Below are 13,757 nucleotides of genomic sequence, written 5' to 3' on the forward strand. Positions count from 1 at the left end.
CTGTCATCTTTTTGGTATGTTGTTGTGCAGTGTAAGTACCAGAGCCGTTGAAAGGAGTGATTTTAATTTGATAGTCTTGTGGCATATCCCCTGGATTGACAGGTAAATTGATTTGGGTATACCTATTTGCCATTGCAGTAAGATGGGTTGAAACAACAGCTTGGGTTGGTCTTGGAGTGGTGGATGGAGGGGTGGAAAGGGTGTTTTGGGGTTGAGATGTCTAAGGTGTTGTTGATGAACTTGGAGAGGATGAATTGATTACAGAAAGGTTTGGTGTTCTTACAAAGGTAAGTTCAGATTGAATGGAATTTTGCAAATGTCTGTCAAGATGTGAAGTGACAATGTCAAGTTGTAAATCTTCGATAAATAATGGATCATGAACTCTGTGTGATAACCCGGTTTCAGAGAAAGTTACAAATAAATAGGTCTCAAAATACTCATCAAAGGTTCATTCTCAAAGTGAATCCACTTCACTGGATAGGATCTTGATTTGTATAAAGGTCGAGAACTAGCAGAACTCTCTTGGCTTTCTTGTCTCCTAAGAATCCTAGGGATCAGATTAGGGTTTTCAAAAACAGGTGGTGGATTTGGATCAGGGTTAGCTCTGGTGTAATGAGTCCTTTCTGAAGCTAGGTTTCTAGGTATGTTTTGTTTTTTTCTCTGAATGGGTTGGACAATACAACTTATTACAGTTTCTTTTAGAGGCTTAAAGTATGGGATTTTAACTTTCTTAAAGACTTATTTGATAAGAGGAACTAACCAAGAATTTGAAACCAGATGTTCAATCCATAAGCTAGACCGGAGATAGACTGAAGCAAAATTCACTTACTTATGCAATCACAAAGCAAGAGCAATTCAAAGGCTACCTAGCTAACTTCAGGCTCCGTCTGTAACTTATAAACTAAATGATAGTAACAACTAAATTATTCAGTTCCCCAGTGGAGTCACCACTATGTTATCACTCAGATTTTCCTAGAAGTTGTTGGGAAGAGGAAAGGGTTCCGAGGTAACCACAAACCAACTTTTAAGTACAGAATCTAGCCAATTTGTACTCAAAGAGGGCTCTCTCTTATGATTTAGCTTGGTTTTGAAATATATTAGGCTAGTTGTGAAGTTTAGGAGTTTTGTTTGAGTTTGGGTGGTGAGATTCAATAGCAGAGGGGTAAAACTGAGTAGTTCAAGCCATTGGGCTAATGGAGTCAAAGAAGATGGCTTAAATAGACTTGGTTTCTTAACAAAAGATGGTTTCATAGGGCAAGATGGTCAAATAGGGAAAAAATGGCAACTTGAGATAAATGGAATGGGTTTAAAATGGGTGAAGGGCGGTGAAGAATCCTTCAGCACATTTAAAGAGGGAACTTAAATGATTACTGCTAAAGAGCAGTTGAGAATTCTTTAATAAATAATCAAAAGGGATGAACTAGAAAATAGGAGCAATTAAGATTTCACTTTTTATACTAATACAGAAGAAAACATGGAGAACAATAACAATTGAAAATAGAGTGCAATCAAGCATATTCTGAATTAATCTTTTCCGTTTATCATTCAGATGTGTAACATGGATGATATAATAAACAAGGAAAACTTTAAAACATAAGTTATAGAGGACTTATTGATCTGGTGTTTACTTCAAGAAATCTGTGAAAAGTCCTTTGCTTCAATTCTTTATCCAACAAGCCATACAAAATTTGGCCCAATCAGCACTTTATTCCGAAATAATCAATATTACAAAAATGTCTAAGAATCCACACTCAATACTCCAAGTGAGGGGGTATTTATGCAAAAAATTTTGCAATGAAATAACTCATAGCAAAGTGAGATATAAATTGGGGTGAATAATTATATCCTTCAAGAAAATAGGGCTAGAAGACCTCGTAGATGACAGATAAGGCAACCGAATGGTTTCCTGTCCCTATTTCTGAGAATTTGCTGGAGTTAGGCCCTATGATTTGGCCTCTTTCTATCCTTGGTGTAATTACGTGTTGGCTGCTCTGTTTTGACCTTCCTAGTGATACACTTTACCTGCATCTGATACTCTTTATCTATTGATCTCTTTTCATTCTTTTTATCTTCATTGACTGTAGTAAAAATCAAAACTTACCTTTTACTAAGGATAAATTAACAAAATTTCCAACATGTCTTCCCACCATTTTTGTTCTAGAAACCTGTGCTTATGAAGCTTCCTCAGGGTCAGTTTCTCTATATCTGAAAAAGGTAGGTTGGATTGGGAACAAGTGCTTTATCTCATGCTCAACATAGAATAAGTTCTCTAAGCTGTCATAGAGAACTCGGCCTGTGGGGAGTGCTTTTATTCCTAATGCACTTGTTGATGAACTAGCTTGATTTCGAGCATACTTATTCAATTTGTTTACATAATCTATATGCTTCATTAATGTATCATTAATTTCCAAAGGACTTAGTAGCCCTTTCTTCTGCAAAATAGTGAACTTCTCCAAAAAAGAATTAATTTCTACCTACATATCTTGACATCTTCTCTCTAAATTCTGCATCAAAGTTTTATTGGTTAGAACCCTTTTGATTTCCAAAATAGTGTATGTCTTGTCTGAGATGCCAAGTTCTTCTAGTTGTTCCCTATTTCTGTTATTCAAAAAATGTATGAGACGGTTGGCTTGATCATGCAGTTGTCCTAACAGGGCTTTTGTCCTTTGAATTTCTCCCTGTGCTACTTTCACTAGATCAATCTGTTCATAGATCACTTGGATGGATGGCCAAACATCATTTATGGATTTGGTGATGTTGGCCCAAAGAATTCTCTTGATTTCTATTAGAGGCTTGTCAAATGTAAGATCCTTCTCTAATTATTTTATTTTGTTTTCTAACGTTTTAATCTCTCTTGTTTTTTCTGCAACATTTACCTTTGAGAGATCATAGCTTTGTTCCATTTTGGGATGTTGCTCCTTTAGCTTATTTAGTTCTGAAACTTGTAGATTCAAATCTTCCATTGCCTTTATTAGCTCTTCTGTGCTCAAATTAGCACCGTTGCCCTGTGTTATTCTTGTTTTTGTTGTACCTGTGACTGCCTTTGCTGTGACTGCTGGAATATTTGGTGCCAATGCTGCTCCAAGACTTGATGAGACGGCTATTGACACTACTAGGATTACATTGAGAGGCTGGGAGGTCTACTCTCCCTACCTACTCGTCATTGCCTTTTCAAGTGCTTGTTCAGTATCATTCAGTCTTTCATTAAGCTTTAAGAGCAAATCCATCATTTCTTCTTCAGATTTTTTATTTATAACCTCATCAGTCTGTGGGTGCCTTGAAGGTGGCAGTTTTAGTTGCTTCCTTAGGGAAACAATATCTTCATCTTTCTTGTTGATTAGTGCTTCTACACCTTTCACATATTTGGGATCATGTCCCAATACAATAATTATTTCTTCCAAAGACTTTAGTATGTTATCTTTGGCTTGAGAGGAGGCCTTTTCCAAGTGTGGTTGAGCAGTAGTATTGTCCAAAGAATTTTGTAACCTATCGGCCATCATTGCCTTGCCAATCAAGGTTGAGTAAATCATTTCTCCCGTTTTCTTATCCAGCTCAATTTGATCCAAAGGATGAATATCCTTTGCCATGACTTCAAGGTTTGTTCTGAGATAATCTGCTGCTGATGTAGGCTGTTGCACCTTGGGCTTGAAATAGCTCATTATCATCTTGTCTTCTTTGATGTCATAAGATGACATCAATCCCTGTTGATTTGTGGGAGCCATCTTCAAATATCTGTTATAAACCTGCATCCTCAATGGATCATTCCTGGCTTTCATTTTTTTGAATGCTTTCTTGATGTTTGAGGCATCAGTCCCTGGTGGCTTGGAAGAAGATATCTCTATGCTTTTCTGCCTTTCTAGCTCTTACCTCTGAGAGCTAGTGGATGCTCCTCCAGTTGGGAAAGTTTGCTGGATTTCCACTCTTTCTTCCCTCTGACTATCTGTATTTTCTTCTACAAATTCCTCCTCTGAAAGGGGATTTAATCTCAGTCTCTTTGTTCCAGGCTGCCCTAATGGTTCACTAGCAGGGGTCTTTTTTTCCCTGTCCCTCTTTTTGTTTCTTTCCTCGTTTACAGGAGTTTGCAAAATTGGAGGTTCTCCTATATTGACCTAAGTGGGGGGAGTCTGCATTTGAGCCTGTTCTCTAGAAGTTTCAAGCTGCTTGGACATTGTAGGTTGTTTAGTGCATTGAAAGCTAGTCTCTAGTTCCTTGCCCTTTGATGACCCTGTAGCTGGTATATCTGTTCCCTGTGAAGGTTGTTGAGAGGTTCCAGCACTGGCGGCACCAACTCCTGAACTTTGAGATAACTTAAATGATACCTGCCCAAAAGAATCCAAGTCAAGTGTTTTCTCAAGATCTCTGATAACTTTCTCAAAATTGACCTCTTCACTATCATGCTCTACTAGGGTACCTTCCCTCCAGTCATCCATATTTGCATATTTTTCAATTTCTAGAATTAGATGGTGAATATATGGGGACAACCTGTTCTTCATTCTCCTATCACATATAAAATTGTTAGGATCATATGGTTTCCACTCGAAACTCTTTTGTGACTTAAGTTGCTCTTCTAGAATTTTTTTTGCTTCTTTCCATGCTTCCCTAGTGTTGCAGAAAAAAGCGCCTAGCTAGTTCTTCATTCTAAGCTAAGCTTTCTTCTTGGCATTATAAAAATTGACTAGTTCATCATTTATCATTTTTCTGAAATATTCCAATGCAAAGAGTCTCATTGGAACATATTTTGGCAGCTTAAAAGGGCAGAGTTCACATTTAATTCATGACGCGTGGTGGAGGTGCAAGTGGAAAACCGCCTGGTGATCGCGCGCTAAAGCGTGGTCAACAGTGGGGTGAGATATCAGCGACGACCTTCGGATGATGGGGGAGCGATCGTGTGGTGGATGGGGAGTGGAGTACAATAGGGCTTTATGTATGTGGACCCAATACATTTAAAAATTTATCAATTGTATCGGGGTGATTGCGAATGGATGGGAAGGTTATTAACTAACCCAGAGGGTTAGTTAATCTTGTGTTATACAACAAAAATTTGAGGTTCTTAATGAGTTATGGATTAACTCATTAACCCTTTTTTTTAAACGATAATTAGGTTGTATTCAACTGGGGGTGGGATATTTAACCATTTGGGGTTTTCTATATATATTTACGTATTACGGGATATGGTGGATCTACTTGAGAGATATATAATATAAGTAAGAAGTTAATATGACAAATGAAATGAAAGCGCTAAGTTAAAACATTTTGGATATACATTTAAACTTAGGCTTTAAGTGAGAAAAAGGGGTTTTTTAGGTGATATCGTGTATTTTCCTAAGTAAAAATATGATTTTTACTTGGGAAATGAGTTTATGAAATCAAATGAATATTTTATGAATAAACCTAATTACTTAGGCTTTTAAATCATTGGGCAGAGGGTCCAGTCCCTCCAGAAGTCAATTATTTGACCTTGTTTTGCTTGAACTACATCATGTGTAATCTCTGCCTTGCACTTGTGATAAAAGTGAAAATTAACACATTTAGAGACATTATCCATCACAAGTAATTCTGCAACACCATCTACCAACCCTACCTACTTTAGCCTGACATTTTTTCTTCTTTATTAGGGTGCACTTAGACTGGCAAACCCTTATAACTCTTTTTATTTTACATATAGAAATCTATCTAAGTCTAACCTTGTTACATCCAAGGGCTCATATTAAACCGTTGAGCTCGTTTTATTCACTTTACCTATCTACTGATCTACCAAGATTAAAAATTTTCGTCGAATTTTATTCTCTACTTCTAAAACATGAAATTCAGATATGAAATAGCTAGGCTTAAGCTGTTTGACTATTCATCAATTGTGGCATAAGTTAACAAGTTGCACACAATTTGATTTTTAAATAAGAGTAAAAAGTAGTGGCATTTAGACTTACACACTTTCCTTGGTATTTCTTTTGGTCGGGTTCATTCTTCTTCACCTTTTTGACCGTTTTATTTCTTTTCACCCTTTGATTTTTCTTTTAGGGTATACCCTCTTTACATTTTTTAAAATTTTTTGATTTTTTGACTATATGGAAAACATTTGCAACCAATAAAGGTATGAACATATTCATAGCTCATCAAGTCAATCATGAAATATGACACCTATTGTTATAGGATCATAACACTTTCTATCGAGGACTATGTGCATATATACTGCCCGGGCCATCCAGAAAAGATTGGAAGCCAAATTCCAATAAAGCATATAGAGAGCTTGTCAATGAGGATCATCCTGTTCACTATAACCAGAGTGAATGGATTAGTTTCCTTACACCAGGCTTCATGGCTTGCCATGAGCTTGGCAGTAGACTGTCTCACCACAGTATTTGGTTGGTGTACTCCTCTTCTCACCAACTTGAAGAGCAAGTTATCATCTATAAAAAAGGGTCAGACCAAAAACTTTGGGTATGGGAACATTCTGTGCTCTTTATTTTTCGAGAAGGTCCCGCCACTACGCCCTAGAGTACCAGTTCCGATCAATAGCCCGTGAGATCCACGGATGGGCAGGGGGGTTGATCTCATGAAACGACTAGGAGGTGGGGACGTACCCGGACATCTGTTGACGATGATTTCTTCTCCTGGTGGGAGCAACAACTCATCGTAATCGATGATTACCCCTATTCCAGCTTGGACTTCCGAGGAGATCATGATCTAGCATTACCATCAGGCATGGCAAGGGGAGATATAAGTAACAAGTATTTTTGATTTTATGATTTTTATGATTTTTCAAATATGAAAATGAACTTGAAAAATATTTTTGGTGGGATTCAGATGACTAATGTAATGATCATATTCCAGATATTGGACCTGTATGACCAAATGGTTTCCCACGACATGGACGTCACAGCCGACGTGGTGAAGAGGCGGCTACTGATACAAAGCAGTTCCTATACACACTTCAGTAGAACTTGGTGTGGTTAAGTCACCGAGTACTGATGGCAGCGATAGAGGATCTCCCTATAGAAATGCATCGTTGCATGGTTGGAATGCCACGGGACTGGGTTCAGACTCTTAGGTGTGTGGCTAAGGCTGTAGTCGCATACTTGGCTGCTCATCCTGAGCCAAGTCATAGATAGTCTAGATATGATTATGGGCATTTGAGTCCCAATTTTTGTATATTATTTTGGACACACTTATGTACATTCGGGATGTTTTATGATAAATATATACATACATATATATATATATATATATATATATATATATATATATATATATATATATATATATATATATATATATATATATATATATATATATATCGACTTTTTGATGTTTGATTTTAACGTGATGAATGAATGATGTGCCAATCTAAAGCTTGATTAGCAATAGAATCTTCTAACGCAACCTCACCCTTAAATATTGGCGATATAAACATGGATCCCTAACCCGATAAATGTTACTCAATTGTGTCATTATTAGTTGTAAATCAAGATAGACTACAAATGAATCGATTCCATAAGAAATCGCTCCAGATAGTAAATTAATGACAACAATATACTAATCCATATTATTTTATGCGGGACCAATGCATACTCCCCTTGACACCATCAACTAACTAGTTGGATAGTAGATCACCCAAGCTGCGGAAGCGAGGTTCTGAGTGTGCTGACTATCACCATCGACAAATCCAAAATAGACCAAGTCATCCATCAACACCTGCCACAGTAGACCAAAAAGTGTTGATATCAAAAAATCCCTATAAGATATGTACAAAAATACAAAATGTACAAAGAAGCCATTGCCCAGCTACTACTTAAGCAAAGTACTTCTTAAGGTAGAGTCCATTTCCGGGCTCTCCTAACTTGTTCCCTTCGAAATAAACTAACTCATACGCCTCTTTTTCTAAAACACGTTTAACTATAAAGGGACCATACCACATAGGCTTCAACTTTCCTACCCCGAAGGCGTCTTTATCTTGGTCATAGACCAAGACAAGGTCGCCTTCAGAAAAGACTCAAGGATGGACAGCTTTATCATACTGAGTTTTAAGCCTTTTCTTATGAGCCTCATTAATTATGGTGGCATCTCGACACTGCTCATCGAGATGTTACAAATGAAGGAGGCACTCTTCAAGACTCGAAGTCTCGGGGAGAAGTTGAACAACCAGTTTAAGGGATGGGATTTCGCATTCAATGGGAAATATAGATTCCAATCCATAAACTAACTGAAAGGGTGTAAAACCTATGGCAGTCTTTACCAAGGTTCAGTATGCCCAAAGAGCCAGATACAACATAAGATGCCAATTGGACCGATTTTTTTTTATCGTCATTTTTAGGATCGTCTTAAGGGTTTTTTCATAGCCTCCACCTATCCGTTGGCCTAAGCATAATATGGAGATGAGTTTTCCTACCCAAAAATCAATTTAAGAGCCAATTTAGACATTAGTTGGTTTTGGAAATGACTGCCATGGTCAGTGAAAATCTCTCTCGGGATACCAAACCTTGAGATAATCTCATTGAAAAAGAACAATGTCGTTGTTTCACTATTGTTTTTATAAGTGGCCATGGCCTCAGCCCACTTGGTGAAGTAGTCTAGGCCATGATAATGTACTTGTGATTCGCTGCTGAAGGCAGATTACAAGTAGTAAAATCAATACCCCACTTAGTAAAAGGACTGATAGTGACAATGGGGAAAAGAGGAGCTAGATGTGCGCGCATCTTCTGAGTATGGAATTGACAGGGGTGGAAACGTTTGATGGCTTCAACACAATCTTTGAAGAGCGAAGGCCAAAAGTAGCCTGCATGCAAGATATGCTGGGCTATAGCAAGCCCTGAAATATGACCACCACAAGCTCCATTGTGGCAATCATTGAGCATAGACTCTGCTTCCTCTAAGGTTAAACAACGCCTAAGGATTGAATCAACCCCTCGACAATATAACATATCACCAATGATGACATAGTTCTTAGCCAGGCGACATAATTTTTTACGTTCATCCTTAGAGAAAGAAGAGGGAAGCTTCAAAGCCTAGAGATAGACAATGATATCTCCATACCAAGGGTCTTGTGAAGAGATGAGGAATAGATTTTCGCCGAGAAAACTTTCCTCATAAACAGTATCCTCTCCACAAGGTAGCTCGGAAATTAACTCCCTGAACACCAAAGATTTCTTAGACTTGGTGGACAAGAACTCCAGATCGAATTATTGTAAAATGTCAATCCATCGATTGTATTTTCCCCCAATCACTCACCCACTGAGGACAAATTGGAATGGATTTCCACTAAGACAAAAGTTTTACATAGTAGGATATAATCGCGGAGCCACTGGACAACATGGTCAGCTGCTAAGACTAGCTTCTCAACAAGAGAATAGTGAAGTTCAGGACCTACCAAGCCTCAGCTCAAGTAATAAATCACATGATTTATGAGAGAATTGTCTTCCTGAATGAGAACCATACATATGGTTGATTCTACAACAGTGAGATATATAAGGAAATCCCTACCATAATCCAATGGACTCAAAAGCGGGGCAGAGACTAATGCCTTTTTCAAGTCATCAAACGACCGTTGCACAAAGTCATCCCATACGAATGGAACTCCTTTCCACAGCAAATGCATAAACCCTTTAGTGATCTCGGCATAATTTTCTATAAACTTTCTTAAGAAATTAGCCTTCCCCTTAAGACTTTGAAGTTGTCGAATAGAGGACAGGGGAGGCAACTGAATTATTGCCTCTACCTTGAAGGGATGAACACGAATCCTTTCATTCAACATAATGAACCCTAAGAACCGACCTAATGTAACCGTGAAAACGCATTTATTTGGATTCAACTAGATCTTGTAAAAATGAAATCATCTGAAAGCCAATCGAAGGTGACTAGGATGATTGATTCTCTTTCGAGAATGAGCAGCTAAATCATCTAAGTATGCTTCAATGACATGCTTGATGTTGTGGAAAGCGTATGACATGGCCTACTAAAAGGTCGCTCCAGCATTTTTAAAACAGAAAGGCATATTTTTGTATGCAAAGGTACCACAGGGACATATGAAAGTTGTCTTGTGCTGATCTTCTAGATGGATAGATATTTGATTATAATCGGAGAATCCATCCATGCAGGAAAAAATCTCATTACCCGCACATTAATTAGCTATCTGATCAATAAATGGTGTGGGGTAATTATATTTCAGAAAAGCTTTGTTCAAATCCCTAAATTCAATCCATACACGGATTTTTCCTTTCTTTTTATCAACTAAAACTGGATTAGAAACCAAATCCGTAAGCGGAACAGGGTATATAAAACCTGCCTTGAGTAGCTTCTCTACTTCAGCTTTAATAGCTACTACTTTCCTAGGATTGATCGGCCTAAGCTTCTAACGAATCAACTTAGCGTTTTCATACATCTTGATCTCATGCTAAATGATGGACGAATCAATACTAGGCATTTCCTCATAAGACCAAGCAAACACATCCTGAAACTCTTTGAAGAGGTCAGTGTAAATATGAATCTCTTCGGGGGAAAAATCGGCTCCGATGAAGACATTTTCTATGATGCTACGGTTCCTAGAGATGTTTATAGGTATAGTTTTTGAAATCACCGACATATTACCTTCGGTATGAATGTGTGCCAGAGCCAAAGGATTTGATACCACACAAACATCACTAGTAAATAGCTCAGAGAACCTAGATTCGACTTCCTGCAATGGAGGAAGAAAATATGAATGATGGTGTAAGTATTCCCAAGGTCAATCTACACCCATCATTACCTATAATATTGTCTCCTTAGATGGTAAAACCATATCTAAGCAGTCCATAGCGGAGGTAGAATCAAGGGTCCAAGCTAGAGCCACATCACCATCTAATTCCTCCTCGGAGAAAGTAGTAGAATGGTTGTCCGCAAAGTTGACGATAAACTGATATCTAAGCTCTATCGTGGACATAGGAAACGCCATTCCACTAACTTGTCCTTCATTTAATGTGGTTGTAGGCGAAGGCAAGGTCCAATGGTCTAAAAAATAGTGAGCTCAGAGGAACTCTTCCCGTGAAGACTCTTTGGATGATGAAATGACATTGATTCTAGCTATAAGAGAGGGAAAATCAAATGTACCCATCAATGAAGAATACATCCCAATTCCTAGACTGTCAATAGGCAGATGGGGGTTATACACTAAGGGAATAGTAGAATCTGAAGTTGCTTGAGGATCAACTAGAGAATAATCCAATTGATCAACCTTAATAAATTCCCATCATAAGGAAAGTAAATGACACGAAACATAGTCAAAACAGCAACATCCATTTCGTAGATCTAGTTCCTTCCTAAGAGGAGATTGTAATCTAGGCTAGCATCAGTGACTTCTACTTCGATATTAACGACCTTTCCTCCAACGCATATAGGAAAGGCCAAGATAATGCCATGTGGCCTATGAGAATGCCCATCCAATGTTGTTAGGAGGGTAGGTGAAGGAACAATTGAAGGGAATCCAATGGCCTTCCAGCATGATATAGACATTACAGATGTGGCAGCTCCTTCATCTACAACTATTCGAAAATATTAGTTTTTCGATAAGTAGACTTGATTTGAAAATCCGTATGATGAGAAAGTTGCTTTTCGACATTAAGCATGTCAAAAGTGAGCACTAAGGAATTATTTGGATCAACTGCCCCTATCGCCGAAAGCAAAGCACTTCATTGAGGTGGACATGACTGGACGACCTCTAGAGAGGACATAGCCCATGGACTCTAGGCCAGATCCTCAACAATGGAGTACTTCTAGGCAGCCCTAACATTAGGGTTAATAGTTGCGTGTTTAGCAAAACCTTTCGTTATCAGAGATATAGTCTCAATAGAGGGTCGCTCAATATGAAGTGCGTTGGTAGCTTCAGGAGCATATTTTTCTTTGGATGTTTCTGTTTCACCATAATCACGTGACAAACTGGCCACATTAACATGAGAAGCCATCATGAAAACATTCGATGACTTATCCCCTTCCTGGTTACCCCCTATAGAGGTACTAGCATTTGAGTTCGTACCAGCAAGTAGCTGCTGCCCTTGGGGAAACGGGTTGGTTAACACAGCTTTAGAGCTAGAAGTCCCTTGCCGCACCAACAAGTATTGAGTATCTTGAATTTTGGGGTAGAGATGATTCAAATGGTCTCCATTGCATAACTTGCATGGAAACTTAACTTTCTTTTTGGACTGCTTTCCACCCTCACCAGCACTATTGTCAGGTTTGTTTGTGTCGGCTTTCCCATCTTGATTCTTCTTCTTACCTCGTCCTTTCTTCTTCCCATTGGAATTTTGATTTTCTTTATGGTTAGAATATTGGACAGCGTTAATGGAAGAGGGTTACGAAGGCGAAGGGTTAAATGATGTGACCTGATTGGTAGGAGCAGTTTGTAAATAGAATTGCTGCAATTGGCTCAACAGGTTCATCGCATTGGTGTCTATCGATCCAACGATACCATCTACATGAGGACCTAGCTTCGATTTGGCTATATCAACCTTAGTCCTAGGAGCATCAGGCAAGATTTTCTGAAGAATCCTAGACTGAGAGTAAATCAATTCTAACTGTTGGGCCCAAAAAATAGCTTGCTCTTCAGAATAGACTCCAGATAGAGAGACATCCTTGGAAATCTCAGGTTGTAATGATTTCAAGAACCATTCGAGACGGTATTCAGGAGGAATTTCGGCTTTAATGAGCCTCTTTCTTCGTCTCCATTCCTGAATATGATCAGAGATGTGAGTTGTCATATCTTGACGAAAATTGGCCAGAAGTTCAGTTTCTGCATTATAACAGATGGGCAGCTGGAAATGGTTTAGAAAAATGTTAGCCAAATTGGCAAAAGATGTAAAGATGAGCCCTGACAACTCTATATACTACTTAGCTGCATTGCCAGTTAAGGTGAGTTGAAAAAGTCCCAACCTAATCGAGTCATGGATGAGGGAGTTTGATGAGAACTATAAATGGAATGTGGTTACATGGTCACCTAGGTCTTCACCGCCCTTCCCGTCAAACTTTGGAATATCCGATGGGAGTTTGGTTGGGACCGGAGGCTAGGCTGGATTGTATTTGATTAGATCATTTGTCAATTTCGTGAGATTTGGAAAATTCAGCGTTGCCAGAAAACAAAGACTAGGAGGACCTTGGGGATTCCACCTAGATTGGGTGGAGTTCCCAAAGTTCTGAAAAGATTGGCCTAGATTTTGAAAGGCACCATGCTGCCTGAAGTAACTAGCAGAACTCGCTGAAGCAAAAGGTGACCCTTGTGGTCTGGAAAAACTTAGAGTTTGGCCAACTCCAGCTTAAACACCTCCAAAACCAATGAAGAACCCTCCTACAGCATTATAGGAAGTCGATAACCCTTGATAAGGATTCCAAGTGGTAGCTAATGGAGGAATACTTCGAAATGAACTAACTATGGAGTACAGTGTATTCCCTTCTTGGCCAAAAAACGGATTACTATTTCTTATGCCACTAACCGCAGGGTTAGTCCAACCTTGAAAGGGATACTGCCTTGACGTATAGAAGAAAAAGGCATAGATCCTATTAAAGTGTTGGAATGTGGTATATGACCACTTCCTAAAGGAAAACCCTAAAATGAAGTCGATCCACTCATCATGGATGTGGAGGCACTGAACAAAACTGACAGAATACCCTGTGAATGGGTGCCAAACGAGAAGATTCCAGAATTGGATGCATGCGCTTGGGAAATTCCACTCGTCAATAGAATGGAAGTAGACCCAAACAAAGACGTGCTAGTAGTAGACCCAAATAAATATGTAGAA

This window comes from Pinus tabuliformis, chromosome 3_2 (genome assembly GCF_031772625.1).
Source record: "Pinus tabuliformis cultivar Carrire ecotype Pingquan chromosome 3_2, CPIR1, whole genome shotgun sequence".
Lineage (NCBI taxonomy): Eukaryota > Viridiplantae > Streptophyta > Pinopsida > Pinales > Pinaceae > Pinus > Pinus tabuliformis.